We start from the raw sequence: 19,847 nt of genomic DNA, 5'->3' as shown, positions 1-19,847 counted from the left end.
CTTATTCTTTTTTTTTTCTTTGCTTACAATCTTTATTGAAGTTGTACAAAAATAATCCCCCAAAAGTGAAAAAATACATTATATACAAAATACTTTCCCTTGGGAGGAAGGCTCTGCACCCTCTTAACATGCCGGGCTTTCAACTACAGCACCAGACTCCGCTGTCCCCTCCACTGCTGCCTGGCTTTCAGCCCGATTCTCAGCCTACTCCTCCATGTTTTCCGAAACTTCATCTCCTCCGGAGACTGCATCCCCACTACCTCTATTCCCCTCCAGTTCTTGTTTGGCTTTCTTTGCATCATCTTTCCGGGGGCTCTCTTCCTCTGGTTTCCTCTTATTTCTGACAAGGTGGGAAATGTCAGTCACACAATTTGATGAGGAAGCACCATCTGTTTGCCTTCTACTGGCAATCATGGAGACAAGTGCCTCCTCCCCTAGAAGTGAAACCTGAAGTAGAGCTCTTTACCAGAGTTGTCTTCAGGGCCAATTCGGCTACATTCCCACTACACTGGGACTCTTTTGCATCTTCTATCCTCTCTCGAATTTCAGGTAGCAGTTCCTTTCGCTCCTCAATTTCTTTTTCATATTCAGTAGTTGAGCCTTCAGCCTCCTTCATCTGCTCATTTAGTACAGCCATTCTCTTCTCAATGACTTCAATAGCTTTGCTGACCTGTGCCACAGCGTCATCATGCTGAGAGCCATACCCATGGGCCAAGCCCAGCTGCTAGTGGGTCTCTGCAAGGAGACCATCATGGGCTTCCAGATACTGCTCTTGGAGATTTAGGCGAGCCTGGCACTCCTCCAAAGCTTGGACGTAATTCTCAGATTCAACACTAACTTCTCCAAGTTTAACATGTGCCTGTGCAGCATAAAGCTGAGCTTCTTTTGTTTCTTGCCTTTTAAAAACGATCTTCGCTAAATCCAGCATATCCCAGGCAAGCTCTAAATTTCCAATCTCCTCTTCTTCATTTTCTTGAAGAGACTTGTTTTCAAGAACTGAATCATTGGGTGTTTCTTCAGCCTTGTCATTTTCTTTATCCTCCTCTTCTGAGCCCTCAGTGAGAAACCTTATTCTACACACACAAAAACACAAGGGTTTAAATTTATTTCCTAAAGTTAGCGCATATGAGGATATTTCTTATGCATAAACTGTCCTGTGATGGTAACAGACTGTGTTTAATAGAATAAAAATTATTATTATTATTATTTTTAAGGAGGGCGTAGCTCACAGTGGCCCATGCAGGGATCGAACCGGCCACCTTGGTATTATTAGTACCACGCTCTAACCAACTGAGCTAACTGGCCACCCCCTAAAAATTATTTTTAAAGTTTGTCCTTATTTGTAAGAAATACATTTTTGCATCATTTTTATAATGTATATAGCTAAATTTTAGAGCAACTGTTCTTTTTTCATATTTATTTTACAGCTGTATCAGAAAATAGATGATTTGGCGTGTTCAGACATGCTCAATTTATCCTAGTCATGAATGAAATGTCTGCCAGAAAAAGATGATTTCATACCAGATTTCATGTTGGCAATCAGACTTCATGTGTTTTATTAGTGCTTTAAGCATTTGAACAAACATCTACCATATTTACTTGCCAATTAAATTCTATTTCATTCTTGGTATCAACATATTTATTTACTTTTGCATTATATGACTTTCCTTCTTGACCACAAATTTATAAAGAAGCACTATATTTAGATATTACTCCTGAGGATTTCTGGAAAATTCTTTATTAAAACATTTCCTCCTACCACTTTCTTCTTGGCATTTGCTCCAAAGGTTTTTATTTACCCAGATCTAGTTGATTCTCAATAAGCCTCATGTTTTTTTAATTGCACCTAAATATTAACAATGATTATTTAATATCAACTGTGCATTTAGTGTTCAAATTTACAGTTGTCCAAAATATATTGTTTTGTAATTTGTTTGTGTAAATTAGAATCCATATAAGGCCTACACATTGCAGGTGATTGATGTGTCTTTTAAGTGTCTTTTAATCTATAGGTTCCTCCCTCTCTCTCTCTCTCTCTTTCTCTTACAATGTGTTTTCTGAAGAGCCTGAGTCATTTATTCTGTAGAATTTCTACACAGTCTGGACTTGGCTGATTTCAGTTTCATGGTAGGACTTAACAGTTTTCTTTGTTCTTTGAATTTCCTGTAAATTGATAGTTGAATGGATACTTAATTTAATCTTAAAACTAAAATCAGTAACAAAAAAAAAATCCGCATTTATATATAAATCTTTTTGAAAGTCCATTTTTGGAAAGGGGTTTAGCTTGACCGACCATTTCCAGAAACTGGTAAAGAAAGTAAGGTTTACCCTTATAGTCCAACTTATATTCATAATTATTATATTTGGAATATATTCTTAATAATGATAGTCCTTAGAATTTCCTTCCTAAATACCAATGTTTTAAGAGGTGAGGAAACTACTTTTTTAAATTAAAATTTCTTGGAGTGACAATGGTTGGTAAAATTACATAGGTTTCAAGTGTACAATTCTATAACACATCATCTATATATCACATTGTGTATTCACCACCCAGAGTCAGTTCACCGTATATCTGACCCCCTTCACCCTCTTTTTTCCCTTCCCCCCTTACCCTCTGGTAACCACTAAACTATTGTCTGTGCCTATCAGTTTTTGTTTCTTTATTTGTCTTATTCCTTTTTTGCTTTCAGTTTTATATCTCACATATGAGTGAAGTCATATGGTTCTTGACTTTTTCTGGCTAACTTATTTAGCTCAGCATAATAATCTCAAGACCCATCCATGTTGTCGCAAATGGCACTACTGTGTTTCCCCAAAAATGAGCCCTAGCAGGACAATCAGGTCTAATGCATCTTTTGGATCAAAAATTAATATAAGACCCAGTCTTATTTTACTATAATATAAGATCGGGGCTTTATAATATAATATAATATAATATAATATAATATAATATAATATAGGACCGGGTCTTATATTAATTTTTGCTCCAAAAGACGCATTATGGCTGATTGTCCGGCTAGGTCTTATTTTCGGGGAAACACGGTATTTCATCTTTTCTTACGGCAGAGTAGTATTCCTTTGTGTATATGTACCACATCTCCTTTATCCAGTCATCTATTGAAGGACATTTAGGTTACCACTGGGAAACACTACAACAGGTGACAAACTACAGTTAGGGCAGGGGTCTGTTTTTGCAAATAAAGTTTTATTGGATTACTGGCACAGACATTCATTTACACATTGTCTATGGCTGCCTATACACTGCAACTGCAGAGGTGAATAATTGCCACAGAGATAGAATGACCCAGAAAGTCCAAACTATTTATTATTTGTCCCTTTACCAAGAAAAACACACAAAAATTTTCCATCCCTGGCAGTACAAGATTAGCCCTTTAAGAAAGTGATCTATATCCTGCTATAAACTGTTGATAAAATTTTTCTAAAAAAGGTTAAGGGTCACTATTATCTGTCACAATACGTAACTAATAAGTGTAATTATTATTCAATCATGATACATTTGTACTTTATCATATTGATTTAGTTTCATATCTCTTTACATCTCAAATATAAAGTTTACATGTTTAAAAATTCAGTATAATAAAAAAGTCATTAAAGTTTATTTTTAAAAAGAATTCCTCTTTAAAAAAGTATGTGGATGCTCTAAGATAATAAAATATAATAATCTTCAAATCTTCAAATTGATTAATTAATCCTTTCTTTGCACTTTTACTGTCCTTACATGCAATTATAACGTCTGTAAAATTGGGAATGCTAGGGGCTTAATTACAGTATCTGTTTGAAGTATTTTGTAGATGTGGAATAATAATGATTTAAGTAGAGTATTTTGTATATTACATGAAATGGACTCGTGATTCTATCTGCAGATAAGAAAATGAGTTATTAGTATATGTCATTGTATATCAGTTACATGCGATCAGTTCATCACATCAAGTTGGAATCAAGGCCATTGCCTAGAGTGAAATTGTACCTTCTTTCTTTGAGGCAAGTACCATTTCTGTCCTCAGGTATCTGTCATTTTGAAATCGGTGACTGGCAGGGTTTGTCTCCAAAACACTCAGGGAGTTTTCCCATCAGATTATCCTTGACAAATGTTAAAAAGAGCAAGGGGAGGAAAACATGAAATTCTGCTTGCTTAAAAATTGTAAATAAATCTTTAAGTTCACGAAAATCTGGATGCTGAAGCTCGTCACAAGGACTCAGATGGGAGCATTAGTGTTTTTCCAAGGAAACCCTTTATTTCTGAAACAGTTTATATGATCTCCCTTTTTTTCACGATGGTCAAGATTCTGCAATTGCTTACGTATTCGAGTATTCCAACTGCTGAAGCACACTCAGAGACTTAACACAATTAAACGTATTTCTTACTTTTGTCATTGTCCAACGCAGGGGTTGGTAGGGTAGGAGGTGTGGGGAGGAGGGACTTAGCATCTTTCAGTCCAGGGGGCCAAACTATGGCCTGTGGGCAAAGTATGGTTTTTACATTTTCCCAATGTTTGAATGATTTAAAAATAATAAAAAGAATAATATTTAGTGACTCAGGAAAATTATATGCAATTCAAATTTCTGTGTCTACCATCCAAAGTTTTACTGAAATACAGCCATACTCATTTGTTTACTTATTGTCTGTGGCTGCTTTTGTGCTATAAGGGTAGGTTTGAAAGGTTGTGACAGAGACTATTATGGCCTGCAAAGTCTAAATATTTTTTCTACCTGCCCCTTTCAGGGAAACGTTTGGCAACCCCTGGTCTAGGGGCTGACCATCTTCTAGGGTGTTGTAGTACCCACTGGAGGGGGAAGAGGGAATGAACCTGGTGGATGTCACAGGTTTCAGGGCCAGGCTAATACGTGGCACTGCCAACACAGTTGGCCAGAATGCAAGCATGTGTCCCCAGTACCTGTAGGGGGAGCTAGTCAGTGCAGTCTAGCAAAGTGCTGTGGATGAGAGAGCACAGATACTAGTCAGTCTACCATGTTAGTCGGAAAGTTTATTTTTGGATAAATTTTTGGATGCTCACCCTTGAGCCGTGTCCTCAACCCTGACGTCACATGATTGTAAGTTCCATAAATGCACGAGCTCTTTATTCCCCCTCCCCACACTGTCATTAGTTCAGATCATCACTCTTTATTTCCTCAATTTGCATATCACAAAATGAAAGATAAGTTGTTTTTTGTTATTAGATTTTTTGTTTTAGATCAAGATGAACAATGTGATGAGAACAGCAGGGGTGTCCAATAATGGAGCTGGGTTTGACAGACTCATTTGTATACTTACTGAACTAGTCATGCCATAGGTGTTTGAAATATTGATCAAAGCAATGTTTTATTTTTCTGTATCCTGTCATCTTTTTTTTTTTTTGGTCTGGTTGTACCTGCTGATGTTTGTGAGTTATTATGAAATGGGCACCTTCCCAAAGGGTAATGTTTCATTGGAGTATAAATTTCATGTGAGAGTAGAAACTCCTATAAATTCAAATATTGTGATAGCTAGATTTCTCTCTTAAGACAGAAGCAAGAGACAATATGAATACAGCAATTAGAGATTTTAATATTTCGACAGGGAAGACTTTCATAATAAAACCCAATAGGATCCCTGATTTTCTTTAGGTTCCTGGGAATTTTCTAACATTAGGAATAACTTTTAAAAAGCTGGCAATAAGAGTAATTACAAACATTTAGCAGTGCACCAAAGGCAGTGAACCAAAATTGTATGTGATTTATTACATTGGGGAGATTTATCTGTTTTGATCTCGAATTGGAACAGGACTGACTCAGCTCTTGTCCAAGTGGGTCACTTTTGTGCCATCTATGAGAATCCTCAGAGGGCCCTGGAATAGGTACAGTTACATGAAAAGTTGGAGGTGGAGCTCCATGTAAACCAGCATCTCTGTACTACCTAGACAGAGGCCTCCGAGCATGTCAAATTACTCATTTAACTTCCAGTTCCTTTGGGTAATTTATAGTTTCAGGCCATTGCAGAGTGGACTTTGTTCAGACCAGATGTGCTACTGCAGATGTTTCGGCCTCCTGCAAGCACCTTGGCCCATACCTCCCCTCGCTCCCCCTCAACAGGACCCAAGATCTTCAGAGCACTCCATATAAATATTCCGACGCTTTGGGGAGGGCCTCTTTTTATTCTGACTCCTGCCCTCTTGTGATTACTTCTGAGGCCTCTGGTGTCTGAAGTGAAGGGGTCCTATGCTATATGTAGATTCCATCAAGGTTAATGGTTCTGAACTGGGAGTAGTTTTGTCCCTGGAGACATTTTGGGTGTCTTGACTAGGGGGTGGGGTGATCCTATTGGTATGTAGTGGGTGGAGGCCAGGGACGCTGCTAAACATCCCACAGTGCCCAGGACGGCCCCCACCACAAGGAATGATCCGGTCTAAAATTGCAGTCTGGTAGTGCCAGGATTGAGAAACCCTGAGTTAGATGATCCTTCTAGGCTGAGTGACTGTGGACCACCGCCGATGTTCCAGTTATGGGCAAAGCTTAAGCCCCTAGGTACCTGATCCTAGTGACTGAGTTTCCAGGTCCTTCCCTTTGGGCAGACTGTGGCCATGCATCAAAAGGTTGTCAAGGTAGTCATGATTTATTGCACTTTCATTGAACAGTATCCTCGTAATGCTACACAGTAGAATCAACCTGGGGAGCTTTCCAACGATTCCAATCCCCAGATTGTACCCTAGACCAATTACACTGGAATCTCTGAAGATAAGTCCCAGGTGGCGTATTGTTTTTAAGCTTTCCGGGTGAATCCAGTGCACACGCCAGGGTTGAGAACCACTGCTCTAGCCCAACCTTCCCACTGCCCAGCAAAGTCCTGTCATCTTTATTTCTGGCATAACCACAGTCCCGGAAAAGCACCACCATAGAGGTGCCAGGGCAGCCTCTGTCCCACACACAAGCAGCAAATGTACCTTGTTTGTCATTTTCAGCTTTGTAACCTGTGCGTATGAAAGCGATTCTGCCAAACCCCGACATTTGATATTTTGCAGTGAAACCACACTTCCAAATCTTGCACAAAGCTATCTTTCTATTGTTATCAGAGGGAACCTGACTCCTGACTGGAGCTGCTACTCCGGTGAGTGAGTGTAAGACATCTGAAGGGTGACTCAGAATTGCTCAGTGGAAGCCAGCCAATAGACAAAAAAGAAATTGCCAGGATTTGTCTGGCACTCAATGGCCTCCTCTCACAGTTCATTTAACCTTTCAGTAGGTGCTTCACCATTGTTACCTGACCCGGGGATTCTGACTGAAGTACAAGGTGAACGTATTTATATTTCAAAGGAATTAGTATTTTCAGTTTGTAATTAAGAAGATTGTACTGACCCACATGGCTAATCCGCTATTCAAATCACCTGGACATTTCTAATAAAATAAATGATCATCTCATTTCTAATGAAATTAATGGTTCTCTCTGCTTTTATTCAATACCAACCTCTTCTGAAAAACATATTGGGTGGTGAGTTTTGATACAAAGAGTGTATTATTACTTTAATTTAAAAAGAAAAAATAATGCATTCCCAACTCATCCCAAAACTCCAAATGATTTCCCTCAAATATCCCCCAAATACTCTAACAACCCACAGTAGATTTCCGCATGACACAAAGCATATATACCCAAAATGACCAAATTATTTACTGTTAGATGAACACGTTCGTGCATCTGCATGCATAGGTGTGCAGACTTTCAGTTTGGTTAGCAAATTTGGGGTACAAACGTCTTACTGGTTGTTAGCATACCAAATAATTTGGAAGGAAGACTCAGGGACACCTGTATGTGGCTGTTTTTATTCCAAAGTGGGAGATTTTCTTTTCACTATATGGCATACTAAAGGTTCTTCAGCTGGAGGAAATGCACCTAGGTTATTCTGTTCATGAAAGCTATTCTCCAAAACTGTGTGGGTAGGTGAAGGTCAAGACAAGCATTTATTCCAGTAGCTATGTGGCCATTGATTCCTGATACCAGAGTGGGCAGCAGGCAGAAACAGCTGTCCATGTTCTAGGGCACTTGTTCTCTGTTTCTGTTTGTTTGCTTTTACATGCTGCATTCCTTCCTTCAAAGAAAGGAAGATACCCAGTAGCTGCATGTGATTAGGTGGGTTGGCTGTCAGTCAGAGTCTGGTCCTCCAGCTCAGTGAGTTTCCCTGTGTAATCCCCTTGGCTGGGAGAAGGGTAGTTCCACCTCCCTTCGGGGACCCAAGGGACAAGTGTGTACCCCTTTGGACAACTAAGTGGACTGGTGCTCTCGTTCTGATTTATCAGGGAGCTGTTCACTCCACACCCCTGTGACAACAAACTTCATTTTGTTGTCAGACCAGGGCAGAGCAGGTGACATAAGCATGGGGCTGCAGTCCAGTCTAGTTCTGCCTTCTCACTCTGGACACGGCAGCAGTGCAGTCTTGGGACCAGCAACAAAGGGGGTTCACACCCAGAGCAGTGCTGCCCAGTAGAAATATATTGCCATCCACACTTATGAGACACAGGTGTAAACATATGTGTAAATTGAAATTTTCTTGTAACAACGTTGGAAATGTTTAAAAATCGGGTAGAATTAATTTTAAGAACATTTTACCACAAATATCTCATTTTAATATCTAAAAAATATAAAATTAGTGAGATATTTTGCATTTTTTGTACTAAATCTTTGAAATCTTGTGGGTATTTTGCACAGAGAGCACATCTCAATTTGGACCAGTCACCGTATTTCACATATTCTGTTGCCACATATGGCTGGTGGCACTTGTACTGAACGGTTCTAGAAGGTCCATGTTGGGTGCCCTCCAGGCATTTCTCTTCCCATGGGTCAGGGTATTTGCAGGACCAAAGGGGATATGTGCTCTTGAGCCCATATCCTCGTGTCTTCTAAACCTGGCACCAGCAAACAATGGCCTGTGGTCATCCCTGCTGTTGGCAAACAAAGGTTTTGTTTGGAACATAGTCACACTCATTCACTTACACGTGATCTGTGACTATTTCTGTGCAATAACAGCAGAGTTGAATAGCGGTGGCAGACATATGGCCTATAAAGCCTAAAATATTTACTCAAAGATTGCCTCTTTATAGCAAAAATTAACCAGCTTCTGTCCTAGACCAAGCGCTGGGTACCTGGGACCCTGGAATTCTTTACCCAACAGTCCTGAGCCTACTTGCAGGCTCCTAAGGGTAGCCTCAGCAAAGGTGGCCAGGTGAGTCTGTTTGCAAAGGGGAAGTGGACAGAGCTGAGATTCTCAAGCTGTCCAGTAGGCCTGAGTATGAGTTGGGAAGAGAGGTGGGCTGCAGCACCTCTGGGCGCTAGCTCCTCCATTCCACATTGTGGGGGAAGGGGGACTCTGAGGAATCTAAAATTCCTAAATTTGAAACTGATTTGATTTAATTGGAATATTATTTGATTGAACAGATTATTAGCTCAATTTGGAGCTTTTGCATATTTAGATGTGTCTATGTGTGCCTCCATATGCGTTCTTGCCCAGAGCTGCAAATTTTGAAGGTCGGCCTGTCCGGAAGAGGGGTGTCTCATTTACATAAAGGCACTGTGGGCAGAAGGAGACAGTTGCCTGCTTGAACCACCCTTCAATCTGGCTCTGACATTCTTTCCTCGCAAGAGAACTGTGTGGCCCTCTCTCAGGCTCATTCAGCCCATAAACCTATCAAGGGAAGGAGGTCCCAAGGGCTGAGAAATGCCATCAGGTACTTTGCCAACCTGCAGGTATTTACTGTGTGCTCACCGTGCACACTAATGGAAATTGACATAACCCACTGGGTCTCTTTTTCCATTTTACGTTCGCTCTCAGTCATCTTTCCTTTCCCCGGGTACCTTGGCTCAGCCCGTAGAGGATGTCCAAATACAGTCATTGCGGATGGATTGCCACAGAGTTGCCTGCACTGACATACGGTCTCTGTGCCTTGTGATCCAGCCATGGAAGCCCCCTTGGGCTTTGCAAACAGATGTTTTGACAGCTCACCACTGCTTCTTGTGATTCATTTCCTCAGAATTACTGAACCGTGGTACCCATGGGGGTTCTGAAAAGAAGCTTCATAGTCTGATTGCTGCTGTGTTAAAATCAGTCATGGGTCACATCGCATCACAATGCAGTCACTTGACTGAAATGAAAGAGTTTCAGTTTCCCTCCATTTTCTGATATGTAAAAATTATATTCCTGTGCTCTTAGCACAAGATACTTTGCACGATTATTCAGCCCTTTGCATCATTTCTTCATTGATGGTCCAGCATACCAGTGACCTCCTGTGAAGCCACTGTGAATTCAAGGATGAGCCAGTTAATTTATCTGGACTTTTTGGTGTTCAATACTTGAAAGTGGAGTGTGAGGTTATTTTTAAGGATATAGTTTTCACGTTCTCTGATAATGCTGTTAAACCACTTAGAGTCATAGGAAATAAGCCATATTTTTTCTTTGCGTAATTCTTATGGTAATTTCTATTCTTTTTTTTTTTTCTACTGATGAGAGATAGTGCAGATAAAGGGAGATACACATTGCACGAGATTCCTGAACATGTTTAGCATTTTTTAGCACATTGTAGTATAATCTTTCATGGACACCCTAAAATTATGGTCTCACTTTCCATTAATAAGATGGCCATAGAGTATCATTCCACCTACCAAACAGATGGGGTTCTTTTAATTTAAAAACAAGTTAAATTCGGAAAGCAGATTTCTGTCAACCTAAATCTATGATTTAAAACTAGTTGGCAACTCATAGGCTTAGGAGAAGATTTTTTGGTCTAATGGACCAGTAGTCAGTGCCAACTGGAATCTTAAGGGGATTCACAGACTAGGTGAATTTTGTCTTCAATTTGCTTGCCTCACTGTCTTTCCCCAGCTTTCTAATCTCCAGAGAAGGTATTCTCAACTTAGCACTTTTGACATTTAGGACAGGATAGCTCTTTGTTGTGGGGACTGTCCTGTTCATTGTATGGTGTTTAACAGCATTCCTGGCTTCTCTCTACCAGATGTCAGTAGCATCCCCTCCTCAGTTACGACAACCAAAAAAGTCTCTAGACATTGTCGTATGTCCCCTGGAGGATGGGAGCAAAATCCCTTGGGATGGGAACTTGTGCTCTAGCCGATTCCTTCCCCCAGTGTCTGGGTGTTTCATGCTACCTTCTGGAATCCTGAAGTCATCACTCTAGTATCCCATCCCCAAATGCCCTTCTCTGGAGTACCCATGCTCTCAAATCATCGATCTCCCCCATAAGGCATGACCCTCATGACAGAAGAGTGTGATGTGTCACCTGTTTAAAGTGGTTCACTCTAGTGTGTGAATTGCTCATGGACTGAACTCAGACCAGTATATCTGCATTTTAAAGGAGGAGTTTGTTAAACTCAATGTCTAAGCAGTGAAAAATAAGAAACCATCTATAGTTTTACTTTTTGTTTCATGGTAGTTTTTGAGACTTAACAGCATTTTTTCCTAGTAGATGAGGTTATGGAAGAGGAAATTGAAACTTAGGGAGATTATGTAATGTGAACAAGGTCAGACAGCTTAATATAACAAAATAGGCATGTTCTACAGATCTCTTAGATTTTAGTGAGATGTTCAAGGTATTTTGGAATATTGAGAGAGGCTTTCGAGGTGCTCTCCAACTGTTCCGAGTGATACTCTTCCTTCTCTACCAACCCCCCCGCATAAAAAACCATCTTCTTTATCACCTATTGTTCCTTGTAAGTAACAAAAACAGTGTTCAAGCGGTGAATTTCCAGGAGACTGACACATGTTAGTTTGAGCTTTATTACAGTTGGCGGGGGATGGGAGGGGTATTATACAAAGTATACGTTCACCTGCTGACACTCAGTAATTTTCTACATAGGCATCTGTTTCCAGTTTCAAGCCTCATTTATTACAAACAAAAGCAAGAACAAGGCTCTTCTTCATACTCCTTTTATAGGTGATGATGACATATCTATTCTCACATATGCTCTTGACTTAGCAATTTTCACAAGAGGTATTCAGATAGTCCCTGTAGAGTCCAATCGACTCACCTTTTAATTGACTTCTTGGTTTCCTAGGAAAATGTTACGGGTGCTATTACGTGTGTTTGCAAACTTATAAATACTGGGAAAAGTTGTTAAGGGTCATGTGTAATTTCTGTTTAACAGCTATGAAATTATGTTTTTTTAAAATGTACTCTTTATAATTGTACTGTAGCAAATTTGGAATGTAAAATGACAATGTATAGTGAGAAAGAATAAAGCAAATCACCCATAATTCCACTGCTCAGTCATAACCATTTGTGACATTTCAGTGTCTGTCATTTTAGTCTTTACTTCCTAGTCATAGATTAAGAAAACAAACACATTGGAATCATAGTAGTCATAATATTTTTATGCATACTAGATTGTGGGCATGTGGGAGAATCATTATGCATTTGATTTTAATGACTACATATGCTCTGTTTTATAGCATATCATGATGTTCTATGTATTTGAATATGGTCTTCTGTTCAAAACCTTGAATAGACACAAAAGACATAAAGGGCATTTTTTTTCCTTGTATAGAGTAGGTCCCTTGTGATATCAACTCTTGTCAGGAAAATGCAGAGAAGGTAGAGGGAAGCATGGATGCCTGGACTTTGGTTTTTGTGAAAGTCACAGGTCTGACTAGGTTCCATAGAGAGAAGATGGTGTGCACTTCCCCAGTCATACTTAGTAGGGCAGCAGAGACTGACTGGAGTGTGTGGGCAGGTCTGGCTGGCAGTGAAAGAACAAGGATAACCCAAGAAATATGAGTTCCTGTTTCCTGGGGCCATTGCAGGGCTTTGGTGCTTTGGAGCAGCTGGCTGGAGGGGAAACAGGACAGCGGTTTGCTTCTTATGTAATCATGCTTCCCAGGGCAAAAACCACCACCCTCATCATCTGCAACACACATTTATTGACAATTTTCTCTCCTTGGTGGACTTCAAAGGAATGTGGGATGCATTCGAGAGTGTCTGCTTCATAACTGGAAATGTATTGAGAGAGAAAGAGGACCATTTGGACACTCTTTACAGAGACTTAAGCCATCTAACTCATTCCCTCAAAAACTTTTGTAAATTTTCAGAAGACAAAAATGTGTTAATGAGTTATATAATGTTGGTTGAAATGGATATGTTAGTTTTAAGACAAGAAACCCCACTCTCCCTATTCCAATTGCATTGTGCAGGGACACCATTGTGCAGGGGACACCCGTCACACATATAACTTGTGTCATCAGTGTGCTCTTATCGTAGGACTTAATTTAGAATATAATTTTTATTGAACAGAATACACATATTTCAGCTATTTTGTGGTGGTTTTAATTCTTATTTATGACATATATAAATGTAAGTATGTCCTTCTGCTCACATATTTGAATACAGTAGGCACCAAAGGCAGAAAGAAAATTTTTTTGGTGTGTGCTTGTGATCTTATTCTGTGAGGGAGGTTTGCTTAGTAATTTACTGTTTGGGAACACACTGTGATGCCAACTGGAAACTGCTTATTTATGAAGTGGGTTCTAACTGGGCATTTAACTATGTCCTATGTCATCCCTAAATGAACTTTCAGAGTTGTTTTTCTTAAAGTTTCATTTGACAGTGATCATTTTCACAGCAAAGTAGACTAATGCGATCACCAAACATAACGAAACTTCTGATAAGTATGTTCTAATACCTTAGGAATTCTTCAGGTACTTTTCTTCAAAACACCAAATGCAAATATTCACTACAAAATCAATTTCTAGATTTGAACAGATACTTCTTTGGCAAAATTTGCTGCACAGTAGGAAGGGAGTGTAACTTTGGGGAGATTGGTACATAATTATAGAATTAATTTCATAGAACAAAACGTAATATAGAAATCTCTTATGTGGATAATTTGTGTATTATACCTCCTTCCAACCGAATACCCTAAGGAATGAAAATAAAGATTTCACTAATGTGCAGTGAAAATGAAATTCATTTAAATTAATTTAGTGGCCTTACGTTGCCAAAGTTTAAATTGCACATAGACTTACTAGTAAAAAGAGAGATCAATAATAAACAGTACAAGCTTCGGCTCTCCTAACCATCAACCGAATGGCCATAGCCGCCATTTATCCAATGGCCAAAGTGTTATGCCTTAATTAAAAAAAAAATCAAGGCCAAGGTTGGATGCAAGCAGCACCACTTGTGTGGGGATTATGGAAATGCAGAGGGAGAACCTAGAAAGTACAGGCTGTGTCCAGATGATTCGTGTAGTCAGATATCCCCAGTTAGAGCCAAGAGCCCCCTGACTTCCACGCTTCTGTTCCTTTGCTCCTCCAGCCCGTACTGGAGGAGGGGCCTTTGCTCATGAAGAGTCCAGCTTGGCTCAGAGCCCACCTCCCATTGTCTTCTGGCCAGGACACCAAAGTCCCCAAGTGGAGTTCTGGTGTTCCTCTGTTTCAAACCAGCCGCACTGTGAGCACTGATCTGCCATGCAAGGAATAACAATTCCAAACATTACAAAGGGAATTTAAGATTTGGTCACATTGTCTGATGTTCAGAAATGCCGTTTAGTAAGACACAGTCTCAGCCAGTTCCCTTGAAAACTGAGGAGACCCAGTTGATCAAAGAGCGGGTGTCATCCACAGAGAAGTCAGGCCAATGGTCTGTGCAGACAGTGTCAGGGTCTGGCCTTGGATCCCTTTATATCCTTTGTACTGTTTTTGTGCCTTCCTTGAATCCTTTCTTGCTGATTCCTCTTGACCACTAGAACCCGCTTTGAACCTCCTTTGCTTGATTGAATAGGAAGCTGGAAACCCCTGGGGGTGTATGCCCCTCGCTCCACCCCCTACACACAAACACTTAGCTGTTGACCAGTGACTGGCTGGTGCTGGACCACACAAGCCCCAATCCTTCAGCTGAGGTCAAGACAATTCTGAGGCATAAGTCACACCCCACAATTCTCTGTGGGAATTGGCCAAAGCTACCCTGTAGGAGACTTTCCCTGGGAGTCTGTCCTTCTGGGTTTCCCACCCTTCCCCATGCTGTGCTCCACTCCCAGCAGAGTTCCTAGAGAGTGCTGCCTGTTTGGTCACATGCACACATGCATGCATGCCTTCATTTCAGTGTCTGCTCCTAGAGAAACTGGACTAAGACAGTAAGTCGATACATATATTGGGGGACGAAAGGGGAGCTAATGTGCATTGACACTGACACCGCCAAGTGGCATGTGACTGTTGTATGAGGTTGGTGTAAAAGTAATGGCAGTTTTTGCAATTTTTAACCTTTTAAACCGCAATTACGTTTGCACCAATCTAATATAATGGTTAAAAGTCTCTAGACTAAGAAAAACCCTGCTTCCACTGCCAGCTCCTCTTTTGGCAGCTGTGGAACCTTAGGCAAAGTGGCCAACCTCTCTGAGCTTCACTTTCCTTGCAAAGTGGAGGAAAAATAGAACCAAATTCATAAGGTTGCTGTGAAACTGAAAAGAAATAATGCTCGAAAATGTGTGTTCATGACACATGATAAACCCTCAATAGATGTTAGCTCTATAGAAAATCCTGCTCCTAAGACTTAAAGGAGTCCATATGCTTAGATAATTCTCTACAGCACAACAAGGAAGATTTATGAGACATAGAGGCAATATGTGTCCCCATTTTGTAGGGAAGAATATGGGCTCAGAAAAGTTACGTGCCTGTGTATTAAGTTGGATGGTCTGTGACCAGGACCTAGGGCTCTGAACTAGCAGGCTTTATCCACGGTACACACAGCCGCTAGGCGTCTAGTGGTCTGACATTCGGGGACTATGTTTGCTTGAACCCGTTACCACATTGAACTCAAGCATAGAAATGGAGGTGAGATTTTTAAAGACCAGAAATAGTGTATTATTTAGGAAAGAGGTTTAAGATAAAGGAAGAAGGAATAGTGCAGTAAGAGTATGTCCTCTATTCTTGGAATCCCTCAAACAACAATACTATTTCATTAAATGAAATTCTTTCATTATTTCAAATGATTCCAACCTCTGGTATTGATTCTTCTACCTTATCTAGAGGAAATGAAAAAGATTTTAGATGATGGTGTTCTCAGAAGCTCTTGAATCTGTGGATTTGAAAATGTCACATGAAAAATGTGAAGGTCATGTGCATAAATCTACATATGATTACATTCATGTATGTGTTAATTACTTCCAAAGAAATTAACATCAGACATATGGAAAGCCATATGTACTGGGAGGGAAAAAAACTCAGGTGTGTTGAATATATCAAAGCACAGAAATCTCACCTGGTCAGACTGATGTTGAAGGGTATGTGTAAGTCAGGTCTTCAATGTATAGCAGAGTGAAAGTGGCTGTATTTTGTTAGTTTAGGTGGGAAGGTCAAGAGTAGGGAATCTGTTTAGAAGTAGGACTTTGAATAATGTATAAAAGACTTCAAATTATATTTCAGTTTACTGGAGGGTTTGGGGCCGCCAGGTCTGAGAGATTTCAGCTATTTATGAGAATATCCAGAGGACAGAGCAGTTGTTCTGGGAAATGCACAAAGTGATGTCACACTTGTATAAGCAAGGTGTCTCTATTTTTTGTTTGTTTGCAGTAAGGTGCAAATACAAGTAAGACATATTCTTTGAGTACTGGGAGGATTGTGATCGGATGAAGATGTAGGCTTCTTGCTGGGGCTTCTGGAAGGTAGAGCAGAAATTGGAGGAGGAAACCTGCAGTGAATTAAGTGTAGGGTGCACTTTCTTAGAGTTCAGTTGTGAACAGTGAGGAAGATGACCATCACTAGAGGTGTTTTCGACTTATCAAAGATGTCATAGAATGCTTCAGATAAGATCTAACCCTCTTCTAATTCTATGAATATTTCATTTTGATTTTCATAATCGTTTGTGGTCCTGATAATTGAAACTTAATCAATGTTCTTCATAAGATATTTTTAAAGTGTCATGAGTTTTAGACCCTTGTGATTTCAGTGAATCTAGTTAAGAAGCTGTCTGCCTTGAGGTCAAATGTATCACACATAATGTCATTACCCTCTACTAAAAAGCAATGATTGTTCAGCATTGATGCTACTCCTCATATAAAAATAAGGATTATGCTTTTTCAAATGAACAGCATTATTCCAAGCATATTTTTAGTTAAAGTAATTGGAAAATGTGTGTTTAGTTTGATAATATCTTCAAAATACTTGGGGGGGGGGAGAGAGAAGGACGGTCTAGATAGAGGGATGAAGTAAGGGAGGGAGGGAGGGACTCCACACCAATTGTTATATATCCAGAAAACCTATTTCTTAATGATGGGTTGAAATAAAATATATTTTCCAGTAAACAAAGTACAAGAGATTTTCTACTTAGCGATGACAACTAGCGAGTGTAGTCTATGAATAAGGGAATATTATCAGGAGAGCATGTAACCAAGTTTTCTTTTGTTCTTTTTTTTTTCTCCTGAAAGCGATGCTCACCAGAAAGGAATAAGTCCAGGTTCCCCACCAGTTCAATTGTATGGATGGAACCCATTGTCAGAATATATTTTTTTACTAGAAAATATGATGGTGTAGTACTTCTTGGGGTGTGGGGAAAACTAGATTGGATGAAGGAAAGAATGGCTGTAGATAGTCAGGTTGTAAGCCACTGCAATGATTTGGGCATTGGAGGAAGGGGAATAGAGAAAGCAGAGAAAGTGTTAGAATCTACACAACTTGATGACTAACAAGATGTGAGGACAAAGGCTAGGCAGGAGGCCAGGATGGTACCCACCTAGGCATATATTGGTGCCTTTTTGCAAGATAGGAAATGGACAGGCTCGGGGACAAGACCATTAGTTTAGTTCTGAGACTGATTACAAGGCATTTGTGAGACATCCAGGTGACGATGTTGAAGTGGGCAGTTGACTGTATTGGTATAATAACGTGGAAAACGGCTGAGGCAATTGGTTTTGGGATTCCAATGAAATTATAGGGGACCTAACCCACACACAGTGGGAGGTCCACAGCATCTTCCAGTTTCTGGGATTCTTTATGGCAGAGCTGGTGGTAGGGAGGCAGGCTTGCAAATTGTTTTCTGCTCATCAGTCTGAATTTCTGCTTCCACTGACTTTGTTTAACAGACCGATGATCTCCTTGCTCTCACGTCTTCTTTGTCTTCTTCTATATTGTCCCAGGTGAGGAACAGAGAAGTATGTTATTGATAACATCATCAACAACAGCAATTATTTATGGAAGACATTTATTTAGTAAGCTTGAAGTTCTGGGGAATTGGAGAGTTTACATCAGATCAGTTGTTTCCCACCCTCCATGCTTGTCTGCCTCGCCACCAGATTGCTCAGCCATCTCTTTGTTCTTTAAGACACATCTTTCACTGTTTTCTGGGTCCTTCCTGCAGGCTCTTCTGGGAAAGTCTGTTCCCCTCATTCCATGCAGCACAGCCTTTTATCTCTTCATAGTTCCCAATTACCTTTCCCAAGCATCCTCAATACCTTCCCCTACACTAAGGTTCAGGCACTGTCCTATCCAGCCCAGAACTGCCAGAGGCATGGAGAGTCACCCTTTTCCTTCCTGGCTTGGGAGCAGAAAAGCATTTGATTTTGTCTCCTTTAAGTAAAATATGGCAGAGGTAGCAATAATTTTGTTCTCAGGCAACTTTTATTTCATCCGACATTGAGACTTGAGCTCAGAAACGAGATCAGGACTAGGGATGTAGTTTTCGATCATCAGCACAGAGATCATAAAAAGGAAAGCAGCTGGGATGGATGATAGTACTCCAAGCACAAGCCAGGAGGATAATTTTCTGCTCAACTTGCAAAAGGGGAAAGATTGAGCTTTCCTGAACCCAAACAGTATTTGCCAAGGGAACCCTGTGTGGGTGTGGTACGAGATGTGGCAAAGGGCAATTTCACAGTCAGGATCCTGAGGAGAAAATATTGTCAAATTTCAGTCCATGATTTATGAACTGCTGTATTATCTCTGTCATTAGAGTGGGGAAAATATTTTGTGAGGCACTGTGTTTCTGAAATATCAGTTCAGTACAGCCGAGTTTCTGTTATATGCAGGCCTTTCTTTAAAGAACTCAACTATTCAATGAATACATAATTATTCCATCTCTGTTTAAGTACTTTATGCACTTCAAAAATAAATTTGAATATTTTAGGTATACACAGTGAAGTGTCATTATTCTCCAGTTTAGCGAAAGGGAGAATCTGGCCATATTATCGAATGTCTATTCATCAAGGTAACGGGTTTACAGATGGAGGAAAGAAGCTTGTCTCTTTCTTTGGTCTCCATCAGTGTAGCCATGCGGCAAATGGGTGTTGTACTGCTAAAGTCATTTTGTGAGACCAACACAATTGGCTAGAAACAGGGCAAAACCATGGATGGTGGTACTGGTCTGGGCATTCTCTGTTTTGGAGATTTCATTCCTGAAGTAGAAAGTGAAGTTCTCTTTTTTGTGGGCTAGGTCAGCAACCTGAAATCTCCAGATGCACTTGCTACATCTAGAGGTTGGATGCCAATATCAATGGCAGGTGGCCAGTTATAATCACATGTGCTTGACCATTGTCACCTTGTTGGGAGGACCCCATAGGGTGGAATGTGGGCATGTAATAAATGTGAGATTTCTGAGATGGTTGGCCTTATGGATTTCTAACCTAAACCCCCGTGTTGCTCCTGATAAGCTCTATGGGGATATTGGCAACACAAATCTCAGATGCTTTCATGTTTCATCTAGAGGTGTCTCAGCCTCAGCTAGTCAGTCCCCTTTCCCACAAACAGGAGAGAGGAGAGCAGAACATAAGATGATAGAGTGGGCTTACGTGTCACCAGGTGGACACAGCTGGAACCTATGCCCCAGGAATATAGTCAGGACTTGATCTAAACTAGTTAGGTCCATGAGTAGGT

At 40.3% G+C, this 19,847-nt stretch overlaps 1 protein-coding gene and 1 pseudogene across 5 annotated transcripts in view; one reads left to right on the top strand and one right to left on the bottom strand.

The window, feature by feature from the left end:
* Nucleotides 1-19,847, top strand: part of FRMPD4 (FERM and PDZ domain containing 4) — a 750,657-nt gene that overhangs the window by 318,965 nt on the left and 411,845 nt on the right. The gene's annotated exons all lie outside the window — the stretch shown is intronic.
* Nucleotides 124-9,876, bottom strand: LOC308494472 (nuclear autoantigenic sperm protein-like; annotated as a pseudogene). The gene is made up of 2 exons: nucleotides 9,782-9,876; nucleotides 124-1,073 (listed from the first exon to the last, which is right to left on the bottom strand). The product of its transcript is annotated as a nuclear autoantigenic sperm protein-like (transcript).

The sequence above is a fragment of the Rhinolophus hipposideros genome (genome assembly GCF_964194185.1).
Source record: "Rhinolophus hipposideros genome assembly, chromosome: X".
Lineage (NCBI taxonomy): Eukaryota > Metazoa > Chordata > Mammalia > Chiroptera > Rhinolophidae > Rhinolophus > Rhinolophus hipposideros.
Note: the sequence above shows the minus strand (reverse complement) of the source record. Positions and strands in the feature narration are given on the sequence as shown.